Raw genomic sequence first — 12195 nt, forward strand, 5'->3', positions numbered from 1 at the left:
TATATCTATCTCTCTCTCTCATATACACACGTGGACAACAGATAAAAGGAGGGGTATTAAACTCATTATGCTGCAGACAGGGACTCCAAGTCTATGTTGTGCAATGTTTTCACTTGGGGATCAATAAGGTATCTATCTATCTATCTATCTAATTGAGCATGACATGATGATCAGCATCTCTCCACCGTCTGACCTTGTATGTCAGGAGAGTACAAGTCACACGCAGCGCCCCGTGGTCCCCCTACAGGTGTAATTAGGCTACGCATGTATCGTGTGTGCGTGCGTGCGTGCATGCGTTTGTGCGTGCGTGCATGCGTTTGTGCAGGCCCGGGTGGCTAATCGGGAGATTCGGGAGGATTCCCGCGTAGACCGTTAACTTTTTGGGCCGTTGTGAATATCGTGAGCTTAATTATTGTTTCTGAAGATAATTTGCTGCGCCCTTGCGGCACTTCTGCAGCCTGGGCTGTGTGTCGCGGCTCCTTACACCTACAGTATAGTCTGCCAAAAAACTCAAACTAACTGATCAAACAGGGTGATTATCAATATAGCCTATGCCTATTTTTTTATTAGCTCAGGCCATTCATATATTAACTCATGCAAGACGCATCCCATCTCTCTTATAGATAGTGTGGTAGTAGGCATGTGATGTAGGCTAGTCTACTTTAATATATCCGAGAAGATGTAACCCTCCAGCCATGTGGCCTGCGAGTGGGGTGCACACCTATGCATTATGTAAACCGGGCTTTTACATCGCAGACTTTGGCAACGCCTAGAGTAGCAGGTGAAGCCTCACTGTATTAGGTTCAGCTGAGTTCAATTACATCTGTTTCCTCTGTGAAATGCCACAGGGTTGTTGATGTTTTTTTGTATGTGAAGTACTAGGCTATCAACTCATTATGCAGATGTTTTTTACAATCACTTCGCTACTAATTTCAGAACCTTGATGTCATTTTTCAAAACTCTAGACACAAAACGCAAAACCGCTATCACTTGTAACACAGGCTGCCTAATGTTCAAAACATTGAATTGTGCATTCACATCTTCAGAGATCTTGCACTTGCACAATCATTGGTTCAAAAAATTAATTTACTGTGAAATACCACTGAAGCATAACTATAGATCACCCGCACACAAGCAACCGATAGTTTCACTGTGTCATTGTTCGTACAATCATTAGATATTGCAGAACAAAATAGGTGATACAGGTTTCATTATGGTACTACATGTACGGAACAGTAAACACATCTCTGTAAAAGTACTGCAGTAGTAGAGAGAATACTACAGACACAGTGGAATCATTGAACAAAGTTTGTAGTACAGTATATAGATGCAAAACACTACAGTACAATCACAACATAGGTTTATTTGAATTAAAGTAAAAAGAATTAGCTATGACATAGAAAAGAAAAGAAAGTCTGATTAAAGTATAAAATATTAAAAATATATGTTTTAATTTATATAATTCAACATGGAGGATTGTGTGTCTGTTTCCATTCAGCTGCATTAAGATTAATGCAACAGTCACAAGCTGCGTTTCCATTACAAATATGCGCAAAAACTTTGTCGATATTGTCTTAATGTCGAAAATCACAATTTTCGCAATTGCGGTGTTTCCATTACATTCGGCTAACTTAATTAAAATCTCGTGTATTCTCGCGTGCTGTAGGTCATTAGGAGACATGGCGGTTATCAACATAACCCAGATTTACACTAAATGCATTCAAATTGCCACCACGGCACTAACGCTGATTATCACAGTCATTAGGCTATAAGCCATCAGCGGAGGAGGCCTTCGTTTTGGTGGTGCAGAAACATAAAATTAAAAATGACATATCAATCACAGGAGTTTGTTATAGGCCTAATGCTTAAATCATGTCACAGCCATGTCAGTGGAATATTTCGTAGATCAGCCCAGTTGATTAGTTTCTAGAACTAGAATCTAAAATCTAGATTTCTTTCAGCACCGTTCTCATCACGTTAAACCCTAAACCAGCAAAGCATAGCAACGTTGTTGCTATGTGTAAACAAAACTAGTTGAGCTGGTTTAACGTGATGAGAACGGTGCTGAAAGAAATCTAGATAGATTCTAGTTCTAGAATCTATCTAGATTTCTTTCAGCACCGTTCTCATCACGTTAAACCAGCAAAGCATAGCAACGTTGTTGCTATGGGTAAACAAAACTAGTTGAGCGGTTGCGTATGCAGCGTTTTTGAGAAAGTGTTGTCGACGAGTTCACAGAGGAGCTGTGGATTCAACATTTTAGAATGACACGAGACACTTTTAATGAATAAAAATATATATTTTGTACATTATTCTCCCGGTGCCACTTCCTGTCGACAGTCTTCTTCCTCGGTTTCGTTCCTCCTAACATCCGGTTGTTGGATCAAGTGACTCGTTAGATGCGAAAAAAGTGTTTCCATTGCAGTTTTGCGAAATATACAAATTTCGATACACTCGAAATACCACCTCACCCTAGCGCAAAAACTTTTTATCGAAAAATGTGAGTTTTTTCGAAATGTGTGTGTTTCCATTCACCACATTTCTTTTCGCAACTCTTAATTTGCGCAATAAAATGGTCAATGGAAACGCAGCTACTTATCAGCAGTTGTATCAATTGATAGTTAGATCTTTGTAAGGAAATGAATAGACGCTCATTTGAAATGTAATGTGTGACTTGCCTTTTGAAATAGTAGTACTTTGATGTTAAGTTGTATCATATTGAACAGGTGAGTTTTGTTGAATGACCAAATGATCTAAGTTGTATGTGTATTGTATCCAAGCAATTGAGAAAAGGGTTAGAGATTTTGATCATTGGTTGTGAGTTTTGTATCTAGAGTTGTGAAAAATTACATCAAGGTTCTGAAAATAGTAACAAAGTGATTGTAAATTTCATCATTTCACTGTATATTTCATATTACATGGTCCCCTTCCTCCCTTTTGTGTTTTCTCCAGATATGAAGCATACTTGTCCAGCACTGTCACTCCAGCAGGTTGGTCCACTCCTTCTTACCTTTCCTGACTCACCTCAAGGACCTTCAGCATCCAAGTACTTGGTTTAGGTAACCCCCCCCCCCCCCCCCCCCCCAATTAAACAATAATCATACAGCATCTGTGAGGCTGACATGGCAGCTTGCTTGCCAACATCAAGTGTGTTATTTGTGTTGGGAAATTTGGTGTAGTGAATGTTGCTCATTGTGTCCACGTTTGCTTATGTCATTTCAGAACCACACACACACATACACTCCCCCACACACATTTGTATGAAATATATTTGCAAATAACAGTCTTGAGTGAAGTGACCCCCCTGTGTATTGCTAAATTGAGTACAAAGTAAAGTGAAGCAACCTCAGACTGACTCCTGTTATATATGCTCTGACCTGAATTATACAGTCCTACCCAAACCCTTCCTGCAGGAGTACCATTTATCAGAATTAAATATGCCTTTTAGAAATTGATGTGTACCAGCTGTCTTGACTCATTGGTCTCAATCGTTTTCATGTATCGATAAAGCAACTTTTCAGTTTTATCTGTGTATTGCGTTTGTGTATTTAGAAAATATTGTCATTGGTACATGGCTGTTTTCCAGTATTTTCAAACCTACCTTCAAAAACTGACTCCACTGCCTTGATTTCAGGCAGGCTGTAGTCCACCATGAAGTGGGCTGGTTTCCAGCCTGAGTTCCACGACCTGAACACCTCTAACCCCTCTTTGATGGCGACTGTGGTCTCCTCCTGCACCATCATCACTCCAACAACTACAAAGCAGACATTTGTGCGGACACACAGGAAAAAGAGGGGGAGTGCGTATCGGGTTGTTCGATACGTGGCATCAAAAAGGCAGATGTCGGTCCCATACAGAAGAAGAGACGTTTTACCAGGGCAAGTTTGACAGAGCCACTCACCTCCAGGTTCACTTGATCTATCTTTGACAACCGAGTCTGATCTCTGGCCCTAGCCATGATGTTTCTGAGGTCTTTGTCCGAGGGGAAGTACCGGCGTCTGGAGGGGGCTGGTGGGCTGGTTCCCCTAAAAAGCTCTGCCCTCACATATTGCATAAGGTGCCTCTTAACCTCACTCAGCTTCCTCACACCCTGTTTGGTGAGCTCTGCCACTCGCTGTTCTACCCTGATGTCAACAGGCTCACGGATTGATGCCTCCTTTAAAGTGTCACATTTGTGGTTTAGTATCAAAGTTTCATAAATAGAAGATTTTGTTATGTTTTGGCTACTGTGTGATCACTGTATTCTTACCATATCGCTCATTGCATGGCCAACATGTGCAGTTGGTTGTGTGACTGCGTACCATGTTTGCCACACAACCGGATCTCTCTCCAAAGACCTTCTAAGGAGTTTGGAGGCAGCTTTCCTACTCCGTTCCCTATTGTCATCCACCTAGCATATGTATACACAGTATAGCAGTAATCACAAGGAAAATATTTTTGAGTGATCTTATGCAAACTAAAATAGACATACACTATATTGGCAAAAGTATAGGGTCACCTGCCTTGACCCCCATATGAACATAGGGACTTCTAGAAGAATGGCCAAAAAATCCCATAAACACAGTGCATTTGTGAAATCACACACTGATGTTGGACCCCTAAAGAAGAGTTGAAGCTGTTATAACTACAAAGGGTGGACCCTTAATCCATAGGGTCTAATATGACATTGGTCCACCCTTTGTAGTTATAACAGCTTCAACTCTTCAACTCTTCTTCAAGATGTGACTGAAGTTCATATGGGGGTCAAGGCAGGTGAGCCTGTACTTTTGCCAATATAGTGTATGTCTATTTTAGTTTTCTTGGTGAATGACTCTTGACATCCCTCATGACTAACAGTTTGTTAGACCAACCTTGTATTTAGGGAACAGTGCTAGCTTGGTGATGCTTATGGCAGCTGGACACCCCACCTTTTTGGTGTCTTGCCAGAGAGACCTCTGGCTGCCAAAGCTGTGGTCGACCATCTGCATTGATGAGTAAAAATGCGAGAAGATGGAATGATAACTTTTTGTTTTTAATCAGAATCAGCTTTATTGGCCAGTTTTGCGCAAACAAACAATACATTTCACTCTGGTTAATCTTTGCTCTCAAGTACAACACTCAACAACATAAAAATAATAATAAATAAAAATAAAATTGCAGAAAAGTAAGATTAGCAATGTAAAGGCAGTAAGGCTATGTATAAGAACAAAATAGACACTACAGGTGGTACAGGGTGTAGGCCTAATGCAATTGTCCAAGTGCGGCCTTATGTCCTGTCAAGGTAACCATGGCCGTGGATACCTCAACAGGCACAGGGAAGATGCAATATACAATTGAATAGAGGGTGGGAGTAGTGCAATATCGGTGTAGGCTGAGGTTTAAGATTGATTTCACAGATGAGCAGAACACATTGACTGTTCGGTGTAAGGGGTGGATGTTATTTCTAAGAGTTTAACAAAGTGACTGCCAGGTGAAATAAATAACAATTTAGTTTAAATGTATATATATATATATATATATATATATATATATATATATATATATATATATATATATATATATATATATATATATAGATATATAGATATTATTGTTGACTGTGAAGTGTCACTGTTGGGGGGAGGGAGAGACTCTCGCACTCATACTGTACACACAAACGCGCGCAGACCGGGAAAACAGTATGTAGGCTAGCTTTGAGACACTCGCGCACGCATAGGTTACACATAATACGTAGCCTACACCAGTGTTTTTCAACCACTGTGCCGTGGCACACTAGTGTGCCTTGACACATTGTTAGGTGTGCCTTGGGAAATTATCCAATTTCACCTAAGTGGTCTAAAAAAGAGTGAATAGAAATAATTTTCTTTGTGTTCATTTGATTCCTATTCAAGACACTTTGACAAGAATGACTTGATATCGTTAATGCGGGCTACAGATTTTTATTTAATTTCATTTTCAATAAAATGTTATTTTATTTAAAATTTTCGGCTGGTGGTGTGCCTCAGGATTTTTTCAATGAAAAAAGTGTGCCTTGGCTCAAAAAAGGTTGAAAAACACTGGCCTACACAGACAGGGAAATTTAGATGATAGTGTAGCCTATGCTACGGCTGGCTACTCACCATCTTTTTTGACTTCTCCTCCACATATTTTTTCTTTTGTGCCACGCAGAGGTCTTTGCCTTGATGGCACACGAGTCTTTTAGACCCCACAAACATGAACGGGGTACCAGTATAATCAATGGCTGGCCTGTCAGAGGTGCCAGACCATAGACTATATACAGTCTATGTGCCAGACCATTGCCAGTACACCCGGCTGACAGGTAAGGGTGACCACTCTGTATAACAACAAACACTGCTTGTCAAACGTCTTTCGAAATCGATTCGACTCATTTGTGGGTTAGGCCTATCAAGACTAACATTAGTTAAGATCATATGGTTACGATGGGCTAGTCTACGAGACTGTCTTTAACAACAACCAGCCGTCCCCATTCACTTTATCGCATTATAGGCTACATTTTGTTTACCTTTGTCGTTGAAATTGCGATCCACGGAGTAAGTTATGTATCTACTTTTGGACTCTTCCTCCAGTCCATTTATAAACCTCTCCACGTCAGCAAAGTTAAACGTATTCATGTTTTATCACTTTCAAACGCTGTCACAAGTCACATCAGCTGTCTTTCGCGCCGGTGTTTTAAAGTTAAGCGCATAGGTGCGCCCGCCCAGAACGTCCTACGACCGTCCAGCTGCAGCCTAGAATGTCCGCCCCAGCCCAGAACGTCCACCCCATAGTAGAACAGAACGTAAGCTGACGTACGCCCCATTCTAGAATCCCATTGTCCGTCCGTCCGGCTGATCTGATCTAGCACTAACCTTGCTTCAATTCCATAGAACACTGCTGAATGCAGCCACACTGTCCAGTTCTATTCTTAAATATCAGCTGATGTCACAAACGCATTCTAACCTGACGTCAATCACCTGTCAAACTTCTATGCCGCCATATTGAGTACTTGATTCGGCGATACGTTCAGGGCTCCTAAATTAACACCCGCCAACCCGCCAAATGCGGGTAAAAATTCATTTTGGCGGGTATAAAAAAAACCTCACTATAGCTACTTTGGCTGGTGGTGAGTGATAGAAGAAAATTGTGTCCTAATTAGAACGGTATAGACGGTGCCGCCGGCACCCCACCGAGGGCCGCAACAAACTTTCAGTTTTGCACCTTTGGGCCGCGGGACTGCCATCAGGTGTCCAAACTACTTCCCGAGATACACTTCAATGCGGGCCGCCGAGCATGCATTAGTTTATCATAGATCCGGCTCGCCACGCACTAGGACTAGGTTATCATTGGCTATTTGCTATTTGCTATTTTTTCCCAGCAACGATGTTGTGGTTAACATAAAGTAATGCTTTACACTCTTCTTAGAGAACGTTCATTTACAATATCAATATCAAAACAGCATGTCACACACTGTAGATGATAGGCTACTCTTTGAAATCTCCGCAGCAAATCTAATTTGCCTTATGTTAGGCTAATAATAACGTTACTCATAACGTAATTGGGAACGTGTTTGAGTGCGCATGAAAGGGAGAGAGAGCACCAGCTGGCTTGCATTGTTGATAACTGATATATCTCCTTTTTAAAAGAAACGTAAAAGAAAAACGCAAAGACAACAGTAGCTCCACTAAACTGTGACGAGTGAGGGCAGGCATAGCAGCCAGAGTGGAGCCAGTAAGAGTCTTAAAGTGACAGTGCACCATTTATAAATGAATTAAACAGCATCATATTCACCGTATTTCTTAACACATGTATTTTCTACAACAACATGACTTTCTCATTATTATCACTTAAATAATTCTATATGTTAATAGGTCAATATTTAATGGGTGTGGAGAACGAAAAAAAAAAAGTATGTGGCGGTGGTTGGGACTCTTTGGGTCTTGTTAATGCTCGACTCAAGATACCGTCATTTACTAAGGGGAAACAGCAGCTTCACCCAGCTGAAGTTGAGTCATCACGGGGACTGACAGCAGTGCACATCCATGTGGAGAGAGTTATAGGCCTAGTTCGTAATAAATACACCATTTTGCAACGAATTATACCAATAACACTGTGCTACTCAACCCCAGATGGACTCACACCTCTGGACAAGATGGTAAAAGTGTGCTGTGCCCTCTGTAACCTTTGCCGTCCTGTTGTTCCACCAGATTGAATAAACCTACTTATGAATAATTGTATCGATTGTGTTTGTAACATTAATAATACACAGAGGAAACTGTTTATGGCTGATACAGTACAAATAATTGATTTATTTAAATGTCAAACTTCTTAAAAACAGAACAATAAGACCAGTAACAGTGTCACTGTCACAGTTTATTCATTAATTTAGCAGGATATGGGATTGTATGTAATAGTATACTTTCCAGACATATATAGTATTTACAATTTGCCAGGACACTAGACAGGGCACTGAAATCTGATTTACACACTCCACAAACCAGTTAAAAGGCAATAGGAGGAACTTCCCATCAAAATAATTAAATACAAATCAAAGACCGCAAAATAACAAATAGTTTGAATCATATGCAAAAACCTTGATACAGTGTAACAGTATACCATATCTATGTGTGTTCGTGTGTCTGCTGTCAAGACTACAGGAAATTAACTAATACAACCTAAAGCATAAAGCCTTATTCTTCAGGAGTAACCGTCTACCGTATTTTGTGTGTGTGTGTGTGTGTGTGTGTGTGTGTGTGTGTGTGTATGTATGTAAAATGGATGCCAGCGGCTTAGCTGTGTGTGTGGCACGTTGGTAAACCTCACTCCCCGACACCTCAAGTGTGCTGCTGGCATGAAAGCAAGCAGCCTAGACTTTAAGCTCGATTGTTAGCATGCTTGACTCCCGATCCAAGGTGCTGCTGTTCGCGGGTTCGAGTCCGAGCGTGTGCAGGGCTGAACCGCGCTGGTTTGACACAACGCAGGTTACACTGGTGCCATGAGCTGGATCGGAAGTGAGGTTTAGAGGGGCGAGTGTAACAGATGCCAGCTGGCTTAGCTGTGCGTGTGGCACGTTGGTAAACCTCACTCCCCAACGCCTCAAGTGTGCTGCTGGCATGAAAGCAAGCAGCCTAGACTTTAAGCTCGATTGTTAGCATGCTTGACTCCCGATCCGAGGTGCTGCTGTTCGCGGGTTCGAGTCCGAGCGTGTGCAAGGCTGAACTGCGTTGGTTCAACACAACGTAAGTTGCATCGGTGCTGTGACCTGGATCGGGATTGAGGATTAGAGGGCGAGTGTAACGGATGCCAGGTAGCTTAGCTGTGTGTGGCACGTTGGTAAACCTCACTCCCCAACACCTCAGGAGTGCTTGCTTTCATGCCAGCAGCACTCTTGAGGTGTTGGGGAGTGAGGTTTACCAACGTGCCACACGCACAGCTAAGCCAGCTGGCATCTGTTACACTCGCCCCTCTAAACCTCACTTCCGATCCAGCTCATGGCACCAGTATAACCTGCGTTGTGTCAAACCAGCGCGGTTCAGCCCTGCACACACTCGGACTTGAACCTGCAAACAGCAGCACCTCAGATAGGGAGTCAAGCATGCTAACAATCGAGCAAAAAGCCCAGGTTACTAGCTTTCATGCCAGCAGCACTCTTGAGGCGTTAGGGAGTGAGGTTTACCAACGTGCCACACACACAGCTAAGCTACCTGGCATCTGTTACACTCGCCCCTCTAAACCTCACTTCTGATCCAGCTCATGGCACCAGTGTAACCTGCGTTGTGTCAAACCAGCGCGGTTCAGCACACACTCGGACTTGAACCTGCAAACAGCAGCACCTCAGATAGGGAGTCAAGCGTGCTAACAATCGAGCTTAAAGTCCAAGCTGCTAGCTGTCATGCCAGCAGCACTCTTGAGGTGTCGGGGAGTGAGGTTTACCAACGTGCCACACACACAGCTAAGCCAGCTGGCATCCATTACATGTGTATGTGTGTAGTCAATCTGAACAAACACTGTGTTTCATTTTCATTAATTTTCCTGCACTCATAACATTTCCAGACCTTTGGAACTCTTGTCAACTGCAAGCAAGACCTGTGAAAGTGCCCTCTTTTGCACTGTTTAGATGCACAGAATACGACATTCTCTGGATCTCCAGCTGGTTCACCACAGTAGCACTCTGAATGGGGCTGTTGCTCTGAGGTTGGGGAAACCACTGGACGTGGTACAGTGTAATATTTCCCAAGCAGTTCTGGCAAAATCCTAGTTTTTATACATTTTTCTACTCTGTTGTATGCGTCATTGAAAAACTGTTCGTCAAATTGAATGCGCTGAATAAATATTTCAGTGGGACTCCACACTACAAAATCGGCGTAATGGACTTCGGCAATGTGCATTTGCATTTGGACTTGTGCCATGTATTTGTGATTAGCCTTAAGGGCTATTATTCCATTGTCCATTGCCATCAGACAGAATCAGTCGGGGTCAGTATAGGTGCTGTTGATAACAGAACGATCTTTAAAGGGATATTCCGCCATTTTTGGAAATACGCTCATTTTCCACCTCCCCTCGAGCAAAACAATCGATATTTACCTTGTTCCCGTTCATCCAGCCATTCTGTGAGTCTGGCGATACAACTTTTAGCTTCAGCCTAGCATAGATCATTGAATCGGATTAGACCATTAGCTTCTCGCCTGCTAGCTTCATGTTTAAAAGTGACTAAGATTTCTGGTAATTTTCCCATTTAAAACGTGTCTCCTCTCAAGTTAGAAAGTGTAATAAGACCAACTGAAAATGAAACCTGGCGTTTTTCTAGGCTGATTTGACATGGAACTACACTCTCATCTGGCGTAATAATCAAGGCAACTTGCAGCTACTGGCACTACTACTGCTTGTTCTCTATGGGGACTATTTTCAGATGCTGCGTACGATATCACTGCGCCTGCAAGTTGCCTTGATTAGTACGCCAGATGAGAGTGTAGTTCCATGTCAAATCAGCCTAGAAAAACGGCAGGTGTCATTTTCAGTTGGTCTTATTGCACTTTCTAACTTGAGAGGAGACACGTTTTAAATGGGAAAATTACCAGAAACCTTAGTCACTTTTAAACATGAAGCTAGCAGGCGAGAAGCTAATGGTCTAATCTGATTCAATGATCTATGCTAGGCTGAAGCTAAAAGTTGTATCGCCAGACTCGCAGAATGGCTGGATGAACGGGAACAAGGTAAATATCGATTGTTTTGCTCGAGGGGAGGTGGAAAATGAGCGTATTTCCAAAAATGGCGGAATATCCCTTTAAGACTAAAAGGGCATTTTATTTCAAGCACACCTCTACTGTGGCAAGCACAGGTCACAATTCCATCCGGCGATGCACCGATCCATGGCAGTGATGTGCTGATGATCAGGCCTGTTGTCTCTACTTGAAAATCGGTGTGGTGATGATCTTGCAATGCTGTGAACTGTGTTCTTGCTGTTGGCTCACTCACATTTCCCCATCTAGAAAAATAGAGAAAGAAGTGTTGTTTAGACAGATTCCGCATACTTCATCAGCAAACTACAGTATACCAATGCAAATCCAGACGAATGTACCACCCCCCACCCCTCCGCAAATGTAGACACTGCAGAGACATAGCCTACTACAGAGTTTATTTTTATTTACAAATTGATATCCTTGTTGATATCCTTGTTCCCATGTTTCCATATCATTATGACATTATTCAAAATCATTTATTTATTCATGAATTAATTGCAAAAAGAGTTCATTTTTAACAACTCTCCGCATAGCCCTCTTCATCTCTCGTACACTAGAAGCAGCTCGCGTATCACCGGTGGTACGCACAACGTTACCACAGTTAGGGAATCCCTGTACTTGATGAATGTTGAAGAAGCCAACAGATTCATTAAAACCATCATGGCCACTGACTGTTCGTTTGAAAGATATATCTGTTAGGTTATGCAACAAATTACGTCAGACCTACATGTTAAGTGCTATTTCATTTTCAACAAAACGTCTAAAACAGTGACTTCCAACACAGTAGGAAAGAAAGTCAGATAGGAGTCACACGCAAAAGGACGAAGGAGTGAGAAAAAGACATGTCTGTTATGTCCTCCCCAAAACATGAAAATACAACGCTTTACATTTTAAGCACAAGAACATTTCTTCGTTATGTTTTTTTGGGGGGTGGGTTGTTGTTGCAGCAAAGTGTGCATTCGTGCTGTAGTTCGTTGCT

Source organism: Sardina pilchardus, chromosome 1 (genome assembly GCF_963854185.1).
Source record: "Sardina pilchardus chromosome 1, fSarPil1.1, whole genome shotgun sequence".
NCBI lineage: Eukaryota > Metazoa > Chordata > Actinopteri > Clupeiformes > Clupeidae > Sardina > Sardina pilchardus.